This window comes from Carcharodon carcharias, chromosome 8 (assembly GCF_017639515.1).
Source record: "Carcharodon carcharias isolate sCarCar2 chromosome 8, sCarCar2.pri, whole genome shotgun sequence".
Classification (NCBI taxonomy): domain Eukaryota; kingdom Metazoa; phylum Chordata; class Chondrichthyes; order Lamniformes; family Lamnidae; genus Carcharodon; species Carcharodon carcharias.
This window is the reverse complement of record NC_054474.1, coordinates 87758879-87775291: the sequence shown is the minus strand read 5'-3', so window position 1 is coordinate 87775291 and position 16413 is coordinate 87758879.

Sequence of the window (16413 nt, the reverse complement as noted above, 5' to 3'; positions counted from 1 at the left end):
CAGCTGTAGCATGATAACCCTTTTCATTCTATGGGCTGAATTTTACAGGCCGCCCATGGACTGAAAAACAGATGAGTGGACCTGTAAATTAGGGCGGCATGCCGTTTGCAGCATACCTGCCGCCGGTCTACACACCGATGGTGGAGGCTTTTAGATGAGTCGCCTGGCCAATTGAGGGGGTAATTAATGCCCAATTAAGGGTCTCATCCCACTTCCACCCCAATATAACAAGTGTCGGGAGAAGTCTATGCCCGATGTGTAGCCCAGCAGCTTTAACACTGCAGACTATTTGTCAGTGAAAAGGGAGATGCTTCCTTCTCGGGTCCTCTGTGTCAATTGGAAGCCGCCTTCCCACTGTTTTGTTTCCCCACGTCCACCCTCATCCCCTGACCCATCCAACATGCTGCCATCAATGGGATATGTCAGTCTGGCCCCATAGAGAACTTAGACTTGCTTGAATGTCCAGGTCCATCACTGAACGTCACCTCCTTGGCCTACCTGCAGTACTGGCTCCTGCTTGGCACTGCCCGTGTGCAGAGTTGCCAGCCTCTGTTGGCCAGCAGTTCTATGAGGCAGGACATCTTCCTGTAGATGGACAGAATTAATCTGTAATGCTAATTACAGGGCCGTCGCCTGAGAAATTAAAGTGGGGAAAGCTGGCTAACTGGAGGCACCTCACCCCCTACTGGAGCCAGGAGTCCCTCCCACCCTTTCCCCCATACCTCATTTCTCTGCCCATGCCCTCACCAAGCTAATCTTGTCCATGAGGCCCACTTACTGCTCTCATGACCCCACTCCCACTAAATGGCCAACCAACTTCTCTTCCGAGACCTCAAGTTAGCAGACATTATACATGGCTCTCTCTCCTCAGGTTATGTACTCTGCCTTTGAAAATCCACTTAAAATGCTCCTCATTCATAAAGTCTTCCTCAATCCATCTCTCCCCCCACCCTACCTTCAGTTTTCCTGTCACATGCACCCAGCACCATGCCCATCTTTCCTACAATAATCCTTATGTGAAATCACAAGTAACATTTTTGATGACTGTGACCATAGTACATTATATCTCCTCCTTGTCTCTGCAATCTTTGCAATAGATGGCCATACCCATCCTTCTCTCCTTTATCATCAAGCTGCATGAGATAGACCTCATTTCATTCTGTTCCTACTTATCTAACCAAATTAGAACATTTCTAACAATGACTTCACTTTCTACCCACACACCATTACCTCTAGAGTAAACCCAAAACCCTTCTTTGACCCTTTCAACTCTTCCTCAGCTAAACACTGCCCCTTGTTGTCAACACCTGTGAACATGAGGTCAGCTTCCAGACATATGTTAATGATCAGATCTGTCCAAGATAAAATGTAACCAAAGATGTAATGGAACAATGGGCTGCCTTTAAAGAAGAGATGTTTCCTGTACCTTTGAGGTACATTCCGGTGGTGGGGGGGGTGGGGGGGGGGGGGGGGCAGGTAGAGCAACCTGAGGTCCCTGGATGATGAGAGAAATGGAGAGTAAGATGAAGCAGACAAAGGAGGGCCTATATGGTAGATGTCAGGTTGCTAATACAAGTGAGAAGCAGCTGAAGTGAGAATCAGATCGTTCCTTCACTGTCGCTGGGTCAAAATCCTGGAACTCCTTCCCTAACAGCACTATGGGTGTACCTACACCACATGGACTGCAGTGGTTCAAGGCAGCAGCTCATCTCCACCTTCTCAAGGGCAACTAGGGATGGGACATAAATGCTGGCCCAGCCAGTGATGCTCACATTCCAGAAGCAAATATAAAATTATAGAAAGCTCAGAGGGGAAGTGAAAAGGAAATCAAAGGAGCAAAGAGAGAATATAAGAGGACATTGACAGCTAACATAAAAGGGAATCTAAAAATCTTCTGCAGGCATATAAATAGTAAAAGGCGAGTAAGAGGAGATGCTAAAGCCGAACAGGGCCAAAAAGGGGATTTACACATGGAAGCAAAGGAAATGACTGAGGTAAGAGATGAGTACTTAATTACATCTGTCTTTACCAAGGAAGATGATGCTGCCAAAGTCAGAGTGAAAGTTGATATATTTGAGATACTGGATGTGCTAAAAATTGATAATGAGGAGGTATTAGAAATGCGGGCACCTCAAACTCTCCATCGTTTCCTCATCTTTAAATCCTTGATTTCATCCCTCCCTATTTTCATTACCTCTTTTAAATTCATTCCTGAGATGTGATTGTTGCTAGAAAGGCCAGCATTTATTGCTGATTCCCTGACAGTGGTGAGCCTACACCATTTTGCTCCTAAACTTTGCATTCCTCTGACTTTAGCCTCTTCTGCACCCTTTCTCCCATTGTCACATCATCAGTGCTTATGTCTTTAGCAGCAGAGGTCCCCTTCTCTGTAATTTCCTTGCTAAACCCCTTTATCTCCTTATTTTCCTTAAATACGTATATCCTCTACAAAGCCTCTGATCATCCATTTTTATTTCTTCTTTAATTCAGTACAAGATTTCCTCAAATCTTTGAGACGTTTCACTATATTAACGGTGGTATGAAGATCCCAGTTGTTGTTGGTAAATCTGACTTTTCTCCTTCTTTGGTACAGGATTTTTTTTTTTAAATTCATTCACGGGATGTGGGCTTCACTGGCTGGGCCAGCATTTATTGCCCATCCCTAGTTGCCCTTGAGAAGGTGATGGTGAGTTGCCTTCTTGAACCACTGCAGTCCATGTAGTATAAGTACATCCACAGTGCTGTTAGGGAGGGAGTTCCAGGATTTTGACCCAGCAACAGTGAAGGAACGGCAATATATTTCCAAGTCAGAATGGTAAGTGACTTGAGGGGGAGATTCCAGGTGGTGGTGTTCCCATCTATTTGCTGCCCTTGTCCTTCTAGATGGTAGTGGTCATGGGTTTGGAAGGTGCTGTCTAAGGAGCCTTGGTGAATTCCTGCAGTGCATCTTGTAGATAATACACACTGCTGCTGCTGTGCGTCAGTGGTGGAAGGAATGAATGTTTGTAGATGTGGTACCAATCAAGTGGGCTGCTTTGCCCTGGATGGTGTCAAGCTTCTTGAGTGTTGTGGGAGCTGCACTCATCCAGGCAAGTGGAGAATATTCCATCACACTCCTGACCTGTAGATGGTGGACAGGCTTTGGGGAGTCAGGAGGTGAATTACTCGTCGCACGATTCCTAGCCTCTGACCTGCTGTTGTAGCCACAATATTTAAATGGCTAGTCCAGTTCAGTTTCTGGTCAATGTTAACGCCCAGGATGTTGCTAGTGGGGGATTCAGTGATGGTAATGCCATTGAACATCAAGGGGTGATGGTGGATTCTCTCTTTTTGGAGATAGTCATTTCCTGGCACTTGTGTAGCACGAATGTGACTTGCCACTTGTCAGCCCAAGCCTGGATATTGTCCAGGTCTTGCTGCATTTGGACACAGACTGCTTCAGTATCTGAAGAGTCACGAATGGTGCTGAACATGTGCAATCATCAGCGCAAATCCCCATTACTGACCTTATGATAGAAGGAAGGTTCTGCTGAGGGAATATGAGCAACTAGGGGCTAAATTAAAAAGCAGAACCAAAAAGGTAATAATCTCTGGATTACTACCTGAGCCACGAGCTAACTGACACAGGGTCAATAAGATTAAAGAAGTTAATCGTGGCTCAAAGATTGGTGTGAGAGAAGTGGGTTGGAATTGATGGGGCATTGGCACCAGTACTGGAAGCTATTCCATTAAGACAGACTCCACTTGAATTATGGAATTACCTGGAAAAACTCAGCAGGTCTGGCAGCATCGGCGGAGAAGAAAAGAGTTGACGTTTCGAGTCCTCATGACCCTTTGACAGAACTAGGCGAATCCCGATTCGCCTAGTTCTGTCGAAGGGTCATGAGGACTCGAAACGTCAACTCTTTTCTTCTCCACCGATGCTGCCAGACCTGCTGAGTTTTTCCAGGTAATTCTGTTTTTGTTTTGTATTTCCAGCATCCGCAGTTTTTTGTTTTTTGTTTTTATCCACTTGAATTATGCTGGGACCAGTATCCTGGCGAATTGCATAATTAGGGTCGTAGATAGGGCTTTAAACTAAATGGTTCAGGGGAGGGTTCAGCTGCATGGAAATATAAAAAATCAAAGTTTAAGGAGAGGGTAAGGGTGCAGGTTAGTGATGAAGCTGATTGCTATCAAAAAGTGAAAGGAAGGGACAGAGTGTGTGAACGCCATATTGCACCAAAGGATCATATAAGAGTAGGGAAAATTGACAATAGGGCAAACTTTAAGGCTTTGTATCTGAATGAACGTAGCATTCAGAATAAAACTAATGAGTTAACAGCGCAAATAGAGATAAATAGGTATGATTTGGTGGCGATTACTGAGACGTTGTTACAGGAAGAACAGGTTGAATATCCAAGGGTACTCAGTGTTTCGGAAGGACAGGCAGGAAGATAAAGGAGGTTGTGTAGTTTTGTTAGTAAAGGAAGAGATCAGTGCTATAGTGAGGAATGACATAGGCACTGAAGAGGAAGATGTAGAGTCAGTCTGGTTAGAAATAAGAAATAGCAAGGGAATGAAGTCCCTGGTGGGAGTAATCCATAGGTTCCCAAACAATTGTTTAGCAGTAGGGCACAGTATAAACCAAGGAATACTGGGAGCATGCAAGAAAGGCGCAGCAATAATCATGGATGATTTTAATATGCATATAGACTGGACTAATCAAATTGACAAGGGTAGCCTTGAGGGAAAGTTCATAAAGTGTATTAGAGATTGTTTCTTGGAGCAATATGTTGTGGAACCAACCAGGGAGCAGGCTACTCTGGATTTGGTTTTGTGTAATGAGATGGGATTAATTAATGATTTCATAGTAAAGGATCCTGTATGGAAGAGTGATCATAGCATGATAGAATTTCAAGTTCAGTTTGAGAGCGAGAAACTTGAGTGCCACACTAGTGTTCTGGAGTTAAACAAAGGTAACTACATAGGTATGAGGGCAGGTTTGGCCTTAGTGGACTGGGCAGGAAGACTACAAGGTAGGACAGTTGATGAACAGTGGCAGATATTTAAGGAGATATTCAATTCCTCCCAAGTAAAATATATCCCAATGAGGAAGAAAGATGGTAAGAGGGGGAAAAAGCATCCATGGCTAACCAAGGAAGTTTAAGATAACTTAAAGGCAAAAACTAAGGCATACCAAATTGCAAAGGTCAGTGGCAGGCTGGAAGATTGGGAAACTTTTAAAGATCAACAAAGGTTACTAAAAAAATAATAAAAAGAGCAATGGTAAATTATGAAAGGAAATTAGCACAAAATGTAAAAGCAAAAGCTTCTACAAAGATATAAAAGAAAAAAGAGTAGCTAAAGTGAATGTTGGTTCCTCGGAGGACGAGACTGGGGAGTTAATAGTGGGGAACGCAGAAATGGCAGAGACGCTTAATCAATATTTTGCCACAGTTTTCACAGTGGAAGACACTAGTACCACCCCAATAGTAACAGGTAGTGCAGAGGATATAGAGAAAGAGGAACTTAGAACAATCACCATCACTAGAGAAAAAATATTGAGCAAACTATTGGGATTAAGGGGTGACAAGTCCCCAAGACCAGATGGCCAGGGTCTTAAAGGAAGTAGCAGCGGAGATAGTGGATGCATTGACTATAATATTCCAAAATTCCCTGGATTCTCGAAAGGTTCCAGTGAATTGGAAAAATGCTAATATAACACCCTTATTCAAAAATGGGGGAAGGCAGAAAGTAGGAAACTATAGACCAGTTAGTTTAGCGTCTGTTGTTGGGAAATTGTTGGAATCCATTATTAAGGAAGTTGTAATGGGGCATTTGGAAAGTCAAAATGCAATCTAACAGAGTCAGCATGGTTTTATGAAGAGTAAATTGTGTTTGACTAATTTGCTAGGGTTCTTTGAAGATATGACAATCAAAGTTGATAATGGGGATCCTGTAGCTGTAGTATATCTGGACTTCCAGAAGGCCTTTAATAAGGTGCCACACAAAAGTTTAATACACAAGATAAAATCACACGGAGTTAGGGGTAATATGTTAGCTTGGACAGAGGATTTGCTAACCAACAGAAAGCAGAGAGTTGGGATAAATGGGTCTTTTTCTGGATGGCAAGCTGTAACTAGTGGGGTGCCATAGGGTTCGGTCCTTGGGCCCCAACTATTTACAATCTATATTAATGACTTGGATTCAGGGGTAGAAGGTACTACAGCTAAATTTTCAGATGACACCAAAATAGGTGGGAAAGTAAGTTGCAATGAAGAAATACAAATGGATATGGACAGTTTCGGTGAATAGGCCAAAATTTGGCAGATGGAGTTTAACGTGGATAAGTGTGAGGTTATCTATTTTGGTCGGAAGAATAAAAAGGCGTCTTATTACTTAAATGTAGAGAAGCTTCAGAATTCTTCAGTGCAGAGGGATCTGGATGTCCTCATGCATGAATTGCTGAAAGCTAGTATGCAGGTACAGCAGGTAATAAGGAAGGCAAATGGAATTTTGGCAATTACTGCTAAAGGAATAGAGTATAAAAATAGGGAAGTGTTGTTGCAACTGTACAAGGCATTGGTGAGACTGCACCTGGAGTACTGTGCACAGTTTTGGTCCCCTTACTTGAGGAAGGATGTAGTTGCACTGGAGGCAGTTCAGAGGAGGTTCACTAGGTTGATTCCAGAGATGCGGGGCTTGTCTTATGAGGAGAGATTGAACAGTTTAGGCCTATACTTGCTAGAGTTTAGTAGGATGAGTGGAGATCTAATTGAGGTATATAAGATGCTAAAGGGGATAAACAAAGTAGACGTGGAGCAGATGTTTCCCCTTCTGGGGCATTCTAGAACAAGAGGCCATATTTTTAGGCTAAGGAGTGGTAGATTTAAATCAGAGATGAGGAAGAATTACTTTTCTCAAAGGGTCGTGAATCTGTGGAATTCACTACCTCAGAGTGATGTGAGCGCTGGGACGCTGAATAAATTTAAGGACGAGATAGACAGGTTTTTAATTAGTAATGGGTTGAAAAGTTATGTGGAGAAGGCGGGAAATTGGAGTTGAGGCCGAAATGAGATCAGCCACGATCGTAATGAATGGCGGGGCAGACTCGAGGGGCTGAGTTGCCTACTCCTGCTCCTGGTTCTTATGTTCTTATGAAGCAGCTGAAGATGGTTGGGCTGAGGACACTATCCTGAAGAACTCCTGCAGTGATGTCCTGGAGCTGAGAGGACTGAACTCCAATAACCACAACCATTTTCCTTTGTGCTAGGTATGACTCCAACCAGTGGAGACTTTTCCCCCTGATCCCCATTGACTCCAGTTTTGCTAGGGCTCCTTGATGCCACACTCGATCAAATGCTGCCTTGATGTCAAGGACAGTCACTCTCACCTCCCCTCAGGACTTCAGCTTTTTGGTCCATGTTTGAACCAAGGCTGTAATGAGGTCAGGAGCTGAGTGGCCCTGGCGAAACCCAAATTGGGCATCAGTGAACAGGTTATTGCTAAGCAAGTGCCACTTGCTGGCACTGTTGATGACCCCTCCCATTACTTTACTGATGATTGAGAGTAGACTGATGGGGTGGTAATTGGCCGGGTTGGATTTGTCCTGCTTTTTGTGTACAGGACATACCTGGGCAATTTTCCACATAGCCAGTTAGATGCCAGTGTTGTAGCTGTAATGGAATAGCTTGGCTATGGGTGCGGCAAGTTCCAGAGCACAACTCTTTAGTATTATTGCCAGAATATTGTCAGGACCTATAGCCCTTGCAGTGTCCAGTGCCTTCAGCTGTTTCTTGATATCACGTGGAGTGAATTGAATTGGCCAAAGACTGATGCTGGGGCCCTCCGGAGGAGCCTGAGATGGATCATCCGCTCAGCACTTCTGGCCAAAGATTGTTGCGAATACTTCAGCCTTATCTTTTGCTGATGTGCTGGGCTCCTCCATCATTGAGGATGGGAATATTTGTGGAGCCTCTTCCTCCAGTGAGTTGTTTAATTGTCCACCACCACTAACAACTGAATGTGGTAGGATTACAAAGTTTAGATCTGATCTGTTGGCTGTGGGATCGCTTACCTCTGTCTATCACTTGCTGCTTATGCTTTTTGGCATGCAAGTAGTCCTGTGTTATAGCTTCATCAGGTTGACACCTCATTTTTAGGTATGCCTGGTGCTGCTCCTGGCTTGCCCTTCTGCACTCTTCATTGAACCAGGGTTGATCCCCTGGCTTGATAGTAATGTCAGAGTGGGGTATATGCTGGTCGATGAGTTTACAGATTGTGTTTGAGTACAATTCTGCTGCTGCTGAAGGCCCACAACACCTCATAGATGCCCGGTCTTGAGTTGCTAGATCTGTTCAGAATCTATCCCATTCAGCTCAGTGGTAGTTCCACACAGCAAGACAGATGATATCGTCAATGTAAAGGTGGGACTTCGTCTCCACAACAACTGTGCGGTTGTCACTCCTACCAACACTGTCATAGATAGATGCATCTGCGGCAGGCATGTTGGTGAGAATGAGGTTCCTTCACCACCTGTGAGACCCAGTCTCACAGCTATGTCATTTAAGGCTCGTCCAGCTCAGTCAGTAGTGGTGCTACTGAGCTCTTGTCATTGAAGTCTCCCACCCAGAGTACACTCTGCACCCTTGCCACCCTCAGTGCTTCCTCCAAGTGGTGTTCAACGTGGAGGAGCACGGATTCATCAGCTGAGGGAGGGTGGTATGTGGTAATCAGCAGGATGTTTCCTTACCCTGTTTGAACTGATACCATGAGTCGACGTTGAGGACTCCCAGGGCAACTCCCTCCCGACTGCATAGCACCGTGCCGCCACATCTGCTGGGACAGGACAAATCCAGAGATGGTGATGGTCATTATCTGTAAGATATAATTCCATGAGGATGACTATGTCAGGCTGATGCTTGACTAGTCTGTGAGACAGCTCTCCCAATTTCAGCACCAGCCCCCAGATGTTAGTAAGGAGGACTTTGCAGGGTCGACAGGGCGATTGCTATTGTCATTTTCGGTGCCTAGATCGATGCCAGGTGGTCCGTCCAGTTTCATTCCTTTTTTGTGATTTTGTAATGGTTTGTTATAACTGAGTGGCTTGATAGGCCATTTCACAGGGCATTTAAGAGTCAACCACATTGCTGTGGAGTCACATGTGGGCCAGACCAGGTAAGGACGACAAATTTCTTTAGTGAACCAGATGCGTTTTTACAACAATCAACAATGATTCCATGGTCATTGCCATCATTAGATAATTCCAGATTTTTATTGAATTCCCATTACCCTGGGTCTCTGGTTTATTAGTTCAGTGACAATGTCACTACGCCACTGCTTCCCCATGCATCGATTGCAGGGGTTAAAGTCTCCTCTTAATGAATAATGTTTTGACTATTTTGAAATCTCAATGATAATGACTGATTATTCAAACACTCTAAGATGATTTAAATTATCAAGATATTTCAACATCCTTTCCCTTGGTACTTTTTTGTTAGAGTAGATGTGGAAAAATAGGGCACTTGATTTTTTTCTTTATTTATGAACAAAAGACAGCTTGGGAACACAAGGACGCAAATTCATAAACACCCAGGTTGAGAAAAAGGCTGATAACCTTGTAAGAGATTAGTTGCCAATACACCACATACTGCAGTAAAAGGTAAAGTTTGGCCTACGCTCTTATTGTATTGTAGGCAAAGCTTGAAGGCCAGAGACAAGGTCCTAAAAGATTGAGTAGAGTAAATGCCTAAAAACACATCCTAAGCTAAATGGGCAACTATGTAGTAAATAGGCACAGACCAAGCTTGTATTATATTCTAATAATAGAACCTTCTTCCCCCACCAAGTCAGAATGTTGTCAAGGTGGTCAAGAACCACATGGATGGCCTAGAGGGCTCCTGATCTTGGAAACATGAGATATATGATGAGATATGATATGGCTGAGTGGTGGAGCACTCCCAGGGTTAGTAGGAAGCTCAATACATGGCAGCTTAAAGAAAATGATCATTCCAAGCCTGGGAATCAGGCTGTGTTATTTGTATGTCATCTTGTCATTTAACACAACACTGTAGAACTATTCTAAAAACATAAAATAGTACTTGTATTAGTCAATGTAATGAAGCTTGTTATTATAAAAACCATCCAAGCATGAATCACAAGTGGAGTTATATTGTCAGACTAACAATTCAAAGGTAACCTTGGAGGAAATTATCTAACACTGACCAACACAATCCATGCCAAATATCTACCTAACAAAAAACAGTTATCTTATGTAGAGAAATGAGGGTTTCTATAATGAAAACATTCTGTTACTGTACAGGAAGTTTGCTTTTCAGTTCAGATTTGAGAGGCTATGTGGAAAGTTTTGGGATATGTTCAAACAATTCACGCTATGCATGAACTACTCCATGGTCAGAGTGATTTTTCATGAAATAAATTGGAAATAAATCTGTGCAGCAACAGTGTGCTCAAGTCAGCCTTACATTGAGAAAGAACTGTTATTGTCCGAAAGACACCATTTTATGTCTGCTGCTGTGCTTGGATTCTGGGTGTACTGTCATGTTTGTTTATTGTTCATACCCTTCTCTCATTTTTGTAATGCATTTCTAAGTGGAGAAGTAAAAAATGGATGTGACACCACAGTATGGCACCATTCAAGTTTTAATTCCAAAACACACAATAATCTTTGTCAAGAGCCTTGTGGAACAGGACTGTTTATCCACGGAGGACAAACCGGGCCAGAAGTCTGATATAACTGTCAAACAGATTAGGCAACATATTCCAAACAAGTACAGAAATAGGAAATATGTTGTACGTATTTAGCTAAACTAGTCAATCATCTGGTGGAAAGGTTTGCACTTTCCAGCTTTTTTATTTATACATTCTTTTTCTCAGTTTTTTTCCACCAATGGTTCCAACGATTAAACTGTAATATCGCCACCATCCGTACAGAAGCATTTAATATTTGTGAGTTTACCACAGAATCTTGCACACTACATTTGTGAATATTTTTGCAAAGGCTGGGTTAAAGGAGGCCACTTGTTTTGCAAGCATGCAGGAAACATGCATCACTGCTCAAGCTACTTCTACAATGCAGTTACTAATGCCTTAGCCAGATAGTGGATTGGCACCCAAGTTTCTGCTGTATCATACAACATAAGTCAGCAATTCATATGTAGAGATTGCTTACACAAATATGGTTAGACAGCTCGCAAGATAGTGAGTATGTTGTACTGAAATAGTTCAAATGTTGAGAGAAGCAGCAAAACACCTTGGTTCACAACAAATAATATACCAACTCTCCATAGGAATACGTTGTTACAAATAAGTATATTGGTCCTATAAAAGTAACTTACAATGTCACATTCTTCATGATAGTGGTCTATTTTTAGACTGCTATAGCTTAAGGATTTAAGGATTTAAATAACCTTTCTTGTTGGTTTAGGGGTACTAAGAAATATGGAGCTAAGACAAGTAAATGGGGTAAGATACAGATTAGCCATGATCTAACTGAATGACGGAGCAGGTTAGAGGGGCTTGTTGTTCTACTGCTCCTATATTTCATAATAGGTGGAGGTCAATTTTCATATTATCAAGCATTAATTGGGATACTCCTCGTTTAGCTGTTGATCACCGTGGGAAAAAAAAGTGGTTAAGGCTTTTCCAAAATGGAGGAAATTAGTATAAGCAGAATTAATGCAAATTCTTTCCTGTGCTGATGTTTCAGGAAGCCCAGTTTCCAATGGGAATCCCTCCACTAATCAAAAGAGTTAAAGTGCTCAGGAAAAGGTTAGTAATTTTGGCTTGTATCACAATTAGCTATAACAAGGAGTTCTGCAGTGGTAGCAATCTAAAAGTGTCATTAAAGGGGAAGACCTTGTCGGGACAGAGTAGTAGAAACAATTTGTCGCAAAAGCACAGTGGAGACGCGCAGCTAATATGTCACTCTGAAGAGTGTTGGAAGGCATCCTGCAGGAGGTGCATTAAAGAGAGTGGATCTAACTTGAGGCTTAATACCATCTGCAGTTGGGACTTCATAAAATCAGTCCAAACAAAGTGATTTGAATCTTGAAACGTAATAAGTCCCTTATCATGATCTTAATGCAGTTGCTGTTGATAATACTGTTGTGATATTAGCTGGAGATATATATTTTTTAAGAAATAGTGAAACTATCCAAAATACACCATCATTAGGAGTAATTCGATTGAATAGCCTCCTTATGACTCCTCAAGACTTGTGATTCCTATCTAGGATTTTCTTCAGCAAAATTATCTGATCTAAGTTATTTAATGTAAACACATCTTGAAGAAGATAAAACATTCTTCAACAGGAAGGGGCTCTGACCTTCTCATCTTCCTTCTATTTGTTCTTTTTCCTGAGTGGATAAGTGATATGATACCTACAAATCCAAATAAACATTAACCATCTGGACTGCTAACTTTAAGACTCGTTTAAAGCAACAATCTTGGAACTTTTTCTTATAATCCTTTTAGTTAGGAGAGTGGCATAGATGTTTAATGAAGTGGTGGAGCCCCAATTTGCATACATAATGAGGCAGGAGAGCCATTTATCACTGGTGCACTAGAAACTGCGCTCCTTGAACCACTAAGACTTGGCAAGGGAAATCCAGAAGTCAGCAGACATTTTTCATGACTGATATTTTATGATATAAAATGTGCTTCTTTTGGAAAGCTGAAAGTAGCATAGTTTTTCCCTTTCATTCAGTGTGAATGCATAATTATTTTAACCCACTGTCCTTTGGTTATTGGGGTAGAGGATCCCCTGAAATTCAAGACTTTTGGAAGTGGGAATATTTTCAGGGATCCCCTAAAAAAAGTGTGAAAACCTTTGAATTAGAGAGGTATTTTATGATAAGAGCTTAATTTTAGCAACACTGGCAACATTTTCAAAACATAAGTGTTGTCACTATTCCATTTGTAAAAGGAATGTGAATGTTTTGTCAACAGAAGTGAGACACCTATTTAAACATTGTGAAAAATAAATTTATGCTGCTAAACGGTAACTATTTCTAATAGGCTTTTCCAGAATGCCATCCTAAAAGGTCCGAGTCAAATGCACATATGTAATACCAGGAACATGACAAATCCAATAAAATGCTTATGTTTGCTCAGCATTGCCTTACAATGTGACTTGTATTTGTGCCTCAGTCACTCGGCAGATCATCAGTCAATACTATGAAATCAAATGAAGTCATTTGTAGTTTTGCTTGGCTTCCCTATTAATTCAATCCTTTCAGTAAGGCGAGGGAATAGCATACATCTTGAGGCATCAGTATACAGTTACTTCAAAAAGAGCTTTACCCATCTACAATGTCAACTGAAAGGGCGTCAGATAAACTCTAACTGACATCACTTGGTTGAAGTCAATCGCACTTTAATGAAAACATTTAACCCAACACTCAAAACAATGATAAGTTAAAGAGTTTCAATTTGGTATCCAAATTTGGAAATGAAAGTCTGAAGAGGTTAAATAATTCTAAGAAATATTTCAGCATATTCCCATTAACATCCTCCCCTCAAAAGAATTGATACATACCTGTTAAAATCACTGAGACCCCATTGTTCTGTTTGATTTATTGAGTGGAGATTTGAAGAAACATGAAACTATTCAATGTCATTTGATGATTAATTTTGCTTTTTGGTTCAATACACATTAGCGATTTTAATGGTGCACTTGGATGTATGTGGGCTTAGTATATTTGCCTCTAGCGATTGGTAAAATGTTTTTTCTATAATTCCCACAGATATTTGTAAAATCTTCCCTCTGCTACACATTCAATTCAACTGAGATGCTGAATTGGAAGACTGATGTAGCAAATGTATGTTTTTGTGCTTAAGAACTGTCTGGTCATAACTAATTTAAACTATTTCAGTGTTTTTACAGAACAGCCCATTGCAAGTTACAGACAGTGCTTTGATTGATTTGTAAAAATTATAGCTTTTAGCATGGTTACATTATGACAAAATATTGCATTTGAACTACTGGCATCAAATATATTAAAAATCATTTGGTCTCTCAGCACAGAATGAGTGTAATTCCTCTCGAAACTAATGCTTTAAGCATTTAGGAATAGCCTCTATTTACAAAAGCTCTGTCTTTATAAGTTTTAGGGTAAAGTTTAGTCACTCCAGTTCAGTAGGACCTGCTTGCATTGGAAGGGTGAAGGGAAGAACAGTAAGTGTGACCCTAAATATAAGAGATGATGTGATAAGAGGAAGATTGGAGAGCTTAACCTTCATAGCTAGGCAGGAGGTGGTTAAGGATGAGCACATTGAGCTATCCTTGATCTCACATGGTGTTGTACACTGTGACAAAAAAGACTAAGGGTGAAACCGTCCCAGATTTGCACTATGTGTGGTAGCGGGCGGGAAAATAGACGTTTTACCTGCCGGCTGCAATGGTGGCTTTTTTGCACTTTATCGTCCCATTCCTGTCTCATTAATTATGCAGCCACAGGAAACAAGCCATCTTGCTGGCTCGCAGCTTCCAATTTGCCCGCCACATCATTATCTCGCCACTTACTCACTCTGGTACCATCTTTAAACTGCAGCCGCACACAGAGTTCCCAACGCTTGCAGCCCAAGACTACTCTGGTGAAGACATGGCCCCAAAAGCCAAGAAGAGTGTAGCCCCCCAATTCAGTGATGCATCCCTGGGATGTCTTCTGGAGCCCGCTATGATGTCCTCAACTCCTGTTCTGGCCGCAGGTGGCCCATCAGTGTCACCACTCTGGTTGGCAGAGGTGGTCAGTGCTAATGCTGAACAGAAGAGGTTGGCCATCCAGTGCAGAAAGAGGATGAATTATCTCATCTGTGCCGCCAGGGTAAGGAAACCATTTCATCACTCTAAACTCACACATTGACAAGCACATCACACATTCACCAGCATCTCACTTACTGCCAACTCAAGGATCATCACCACTCACACACACACCCGCACATCTCCATCTGGCCTCATCTCCTCTGCAGACTGCCTCCTCAGCCCTCACCATCTTGAGGCCACTTGCACAGGTCAACATATATCTCCACACACACCCTGGGATAATCCCCTTCCCTAGGCCAGCCCTCACCTTGCAGCCTCTTCCCTTGGCTGAGGCCACTTTTCCCCCTTCCCCAAGCAAGCCCTACGTCTGCAGCTGTTGAAAAGCAACCCTCCTCCCCCACTCCCCCCCCACAGCCCCGCCTCATGTCTGGTCTGATAGGTAGAGACCTGCCCATGAGCCCCGCTAAAAGTGATGTGGTGCTGCCTGCAAAGCCTAGCTCTAATGACCTTGAGTACTGCCCAAAGCCAGGCAGGCAAACAAGCCTTGAGCTCCCTAGCAAAGTACAGCTCGTCAGGTCCACATCGCTTACTTACAATTGAGAGACACATGCCAACGTACTTGGATGATCCAGTGTGAGGGATGATTCCGGTGAGCAGGGATTATAATGACATGCAGATGTATAACAATGACGGTCCCGATGTGCAGTGGAGGGAAACGCAGTCTGCCACTGACGGGCGGAGCAGACAATGGCAAACTGGTTTCGGGAAATTGTGAAACCAATCTTTGGCCTTCCCACCATATTGTCTGCTCGCGCCCAACATGATGCCCGATGCCAGCGGGCACGGAAAATTCCACTCTATGGAACTGCTTCAGAAACTGCAATCATGGTACAAAAAAAAAGAAAAATATTGGGATAGACTTTCATATTTAAACGTTATCTAAGGGGCACAGAGAAAGGAAAATTGAGTGTGGAGGATCACCAGTAATAGATTCCATTATAATGGCAGAAATGGGGATGTGTACTGATGATTGCAGAGTGTTCTGTTCCATTCGCCACTAAACAGGTACTAAGCAGTTCATGCCCGCATGCAGGAAGACTTAGATAACATTTAAGCTTGGGCTGGGAAGTGGCAAGTGACATTCATGCCACATAAATGCCAGTGAATGACCATCTCCAACAAGAGATGATGTCTGACCATCACCCCTTGACATTCAATGGCACTGTCTAGTCCCATATCATTCAACAAGGCTAAGCAAATAAGAAGATTTAGGTTGGGAGTTTGGATTGCTTAATGTTCAACCCAAGGTTGAATGGGTGGTCTTGACTCCCGGCAGACGAAGGGGTCAGGGGAGAATTGGAAGTGGGCAGGAATGAACCGCAGACCCGCTCCGCTGGTCTTGCCAGCACCCCACCCCGCTCCTTTGGCAAAGCATCCCTTGCATTTTCCCTGGAGTTGGCAACAGCATCAGCAGGAACAGCAATGGAGGCAGCGGAGAAGGTGGTGACAACAGCAGCAGAAAAAGCGGCAGAGGCCGCAGCTGAGGCAGCAGAGCAGCAGGTGCCCAACAGCAACAGAGGCAGTGGAAACAGTGGTGGAGTCGACAAAAGTGGCGGAGGCAGCAAGAGCAGCAGAGGCGGCGGGAA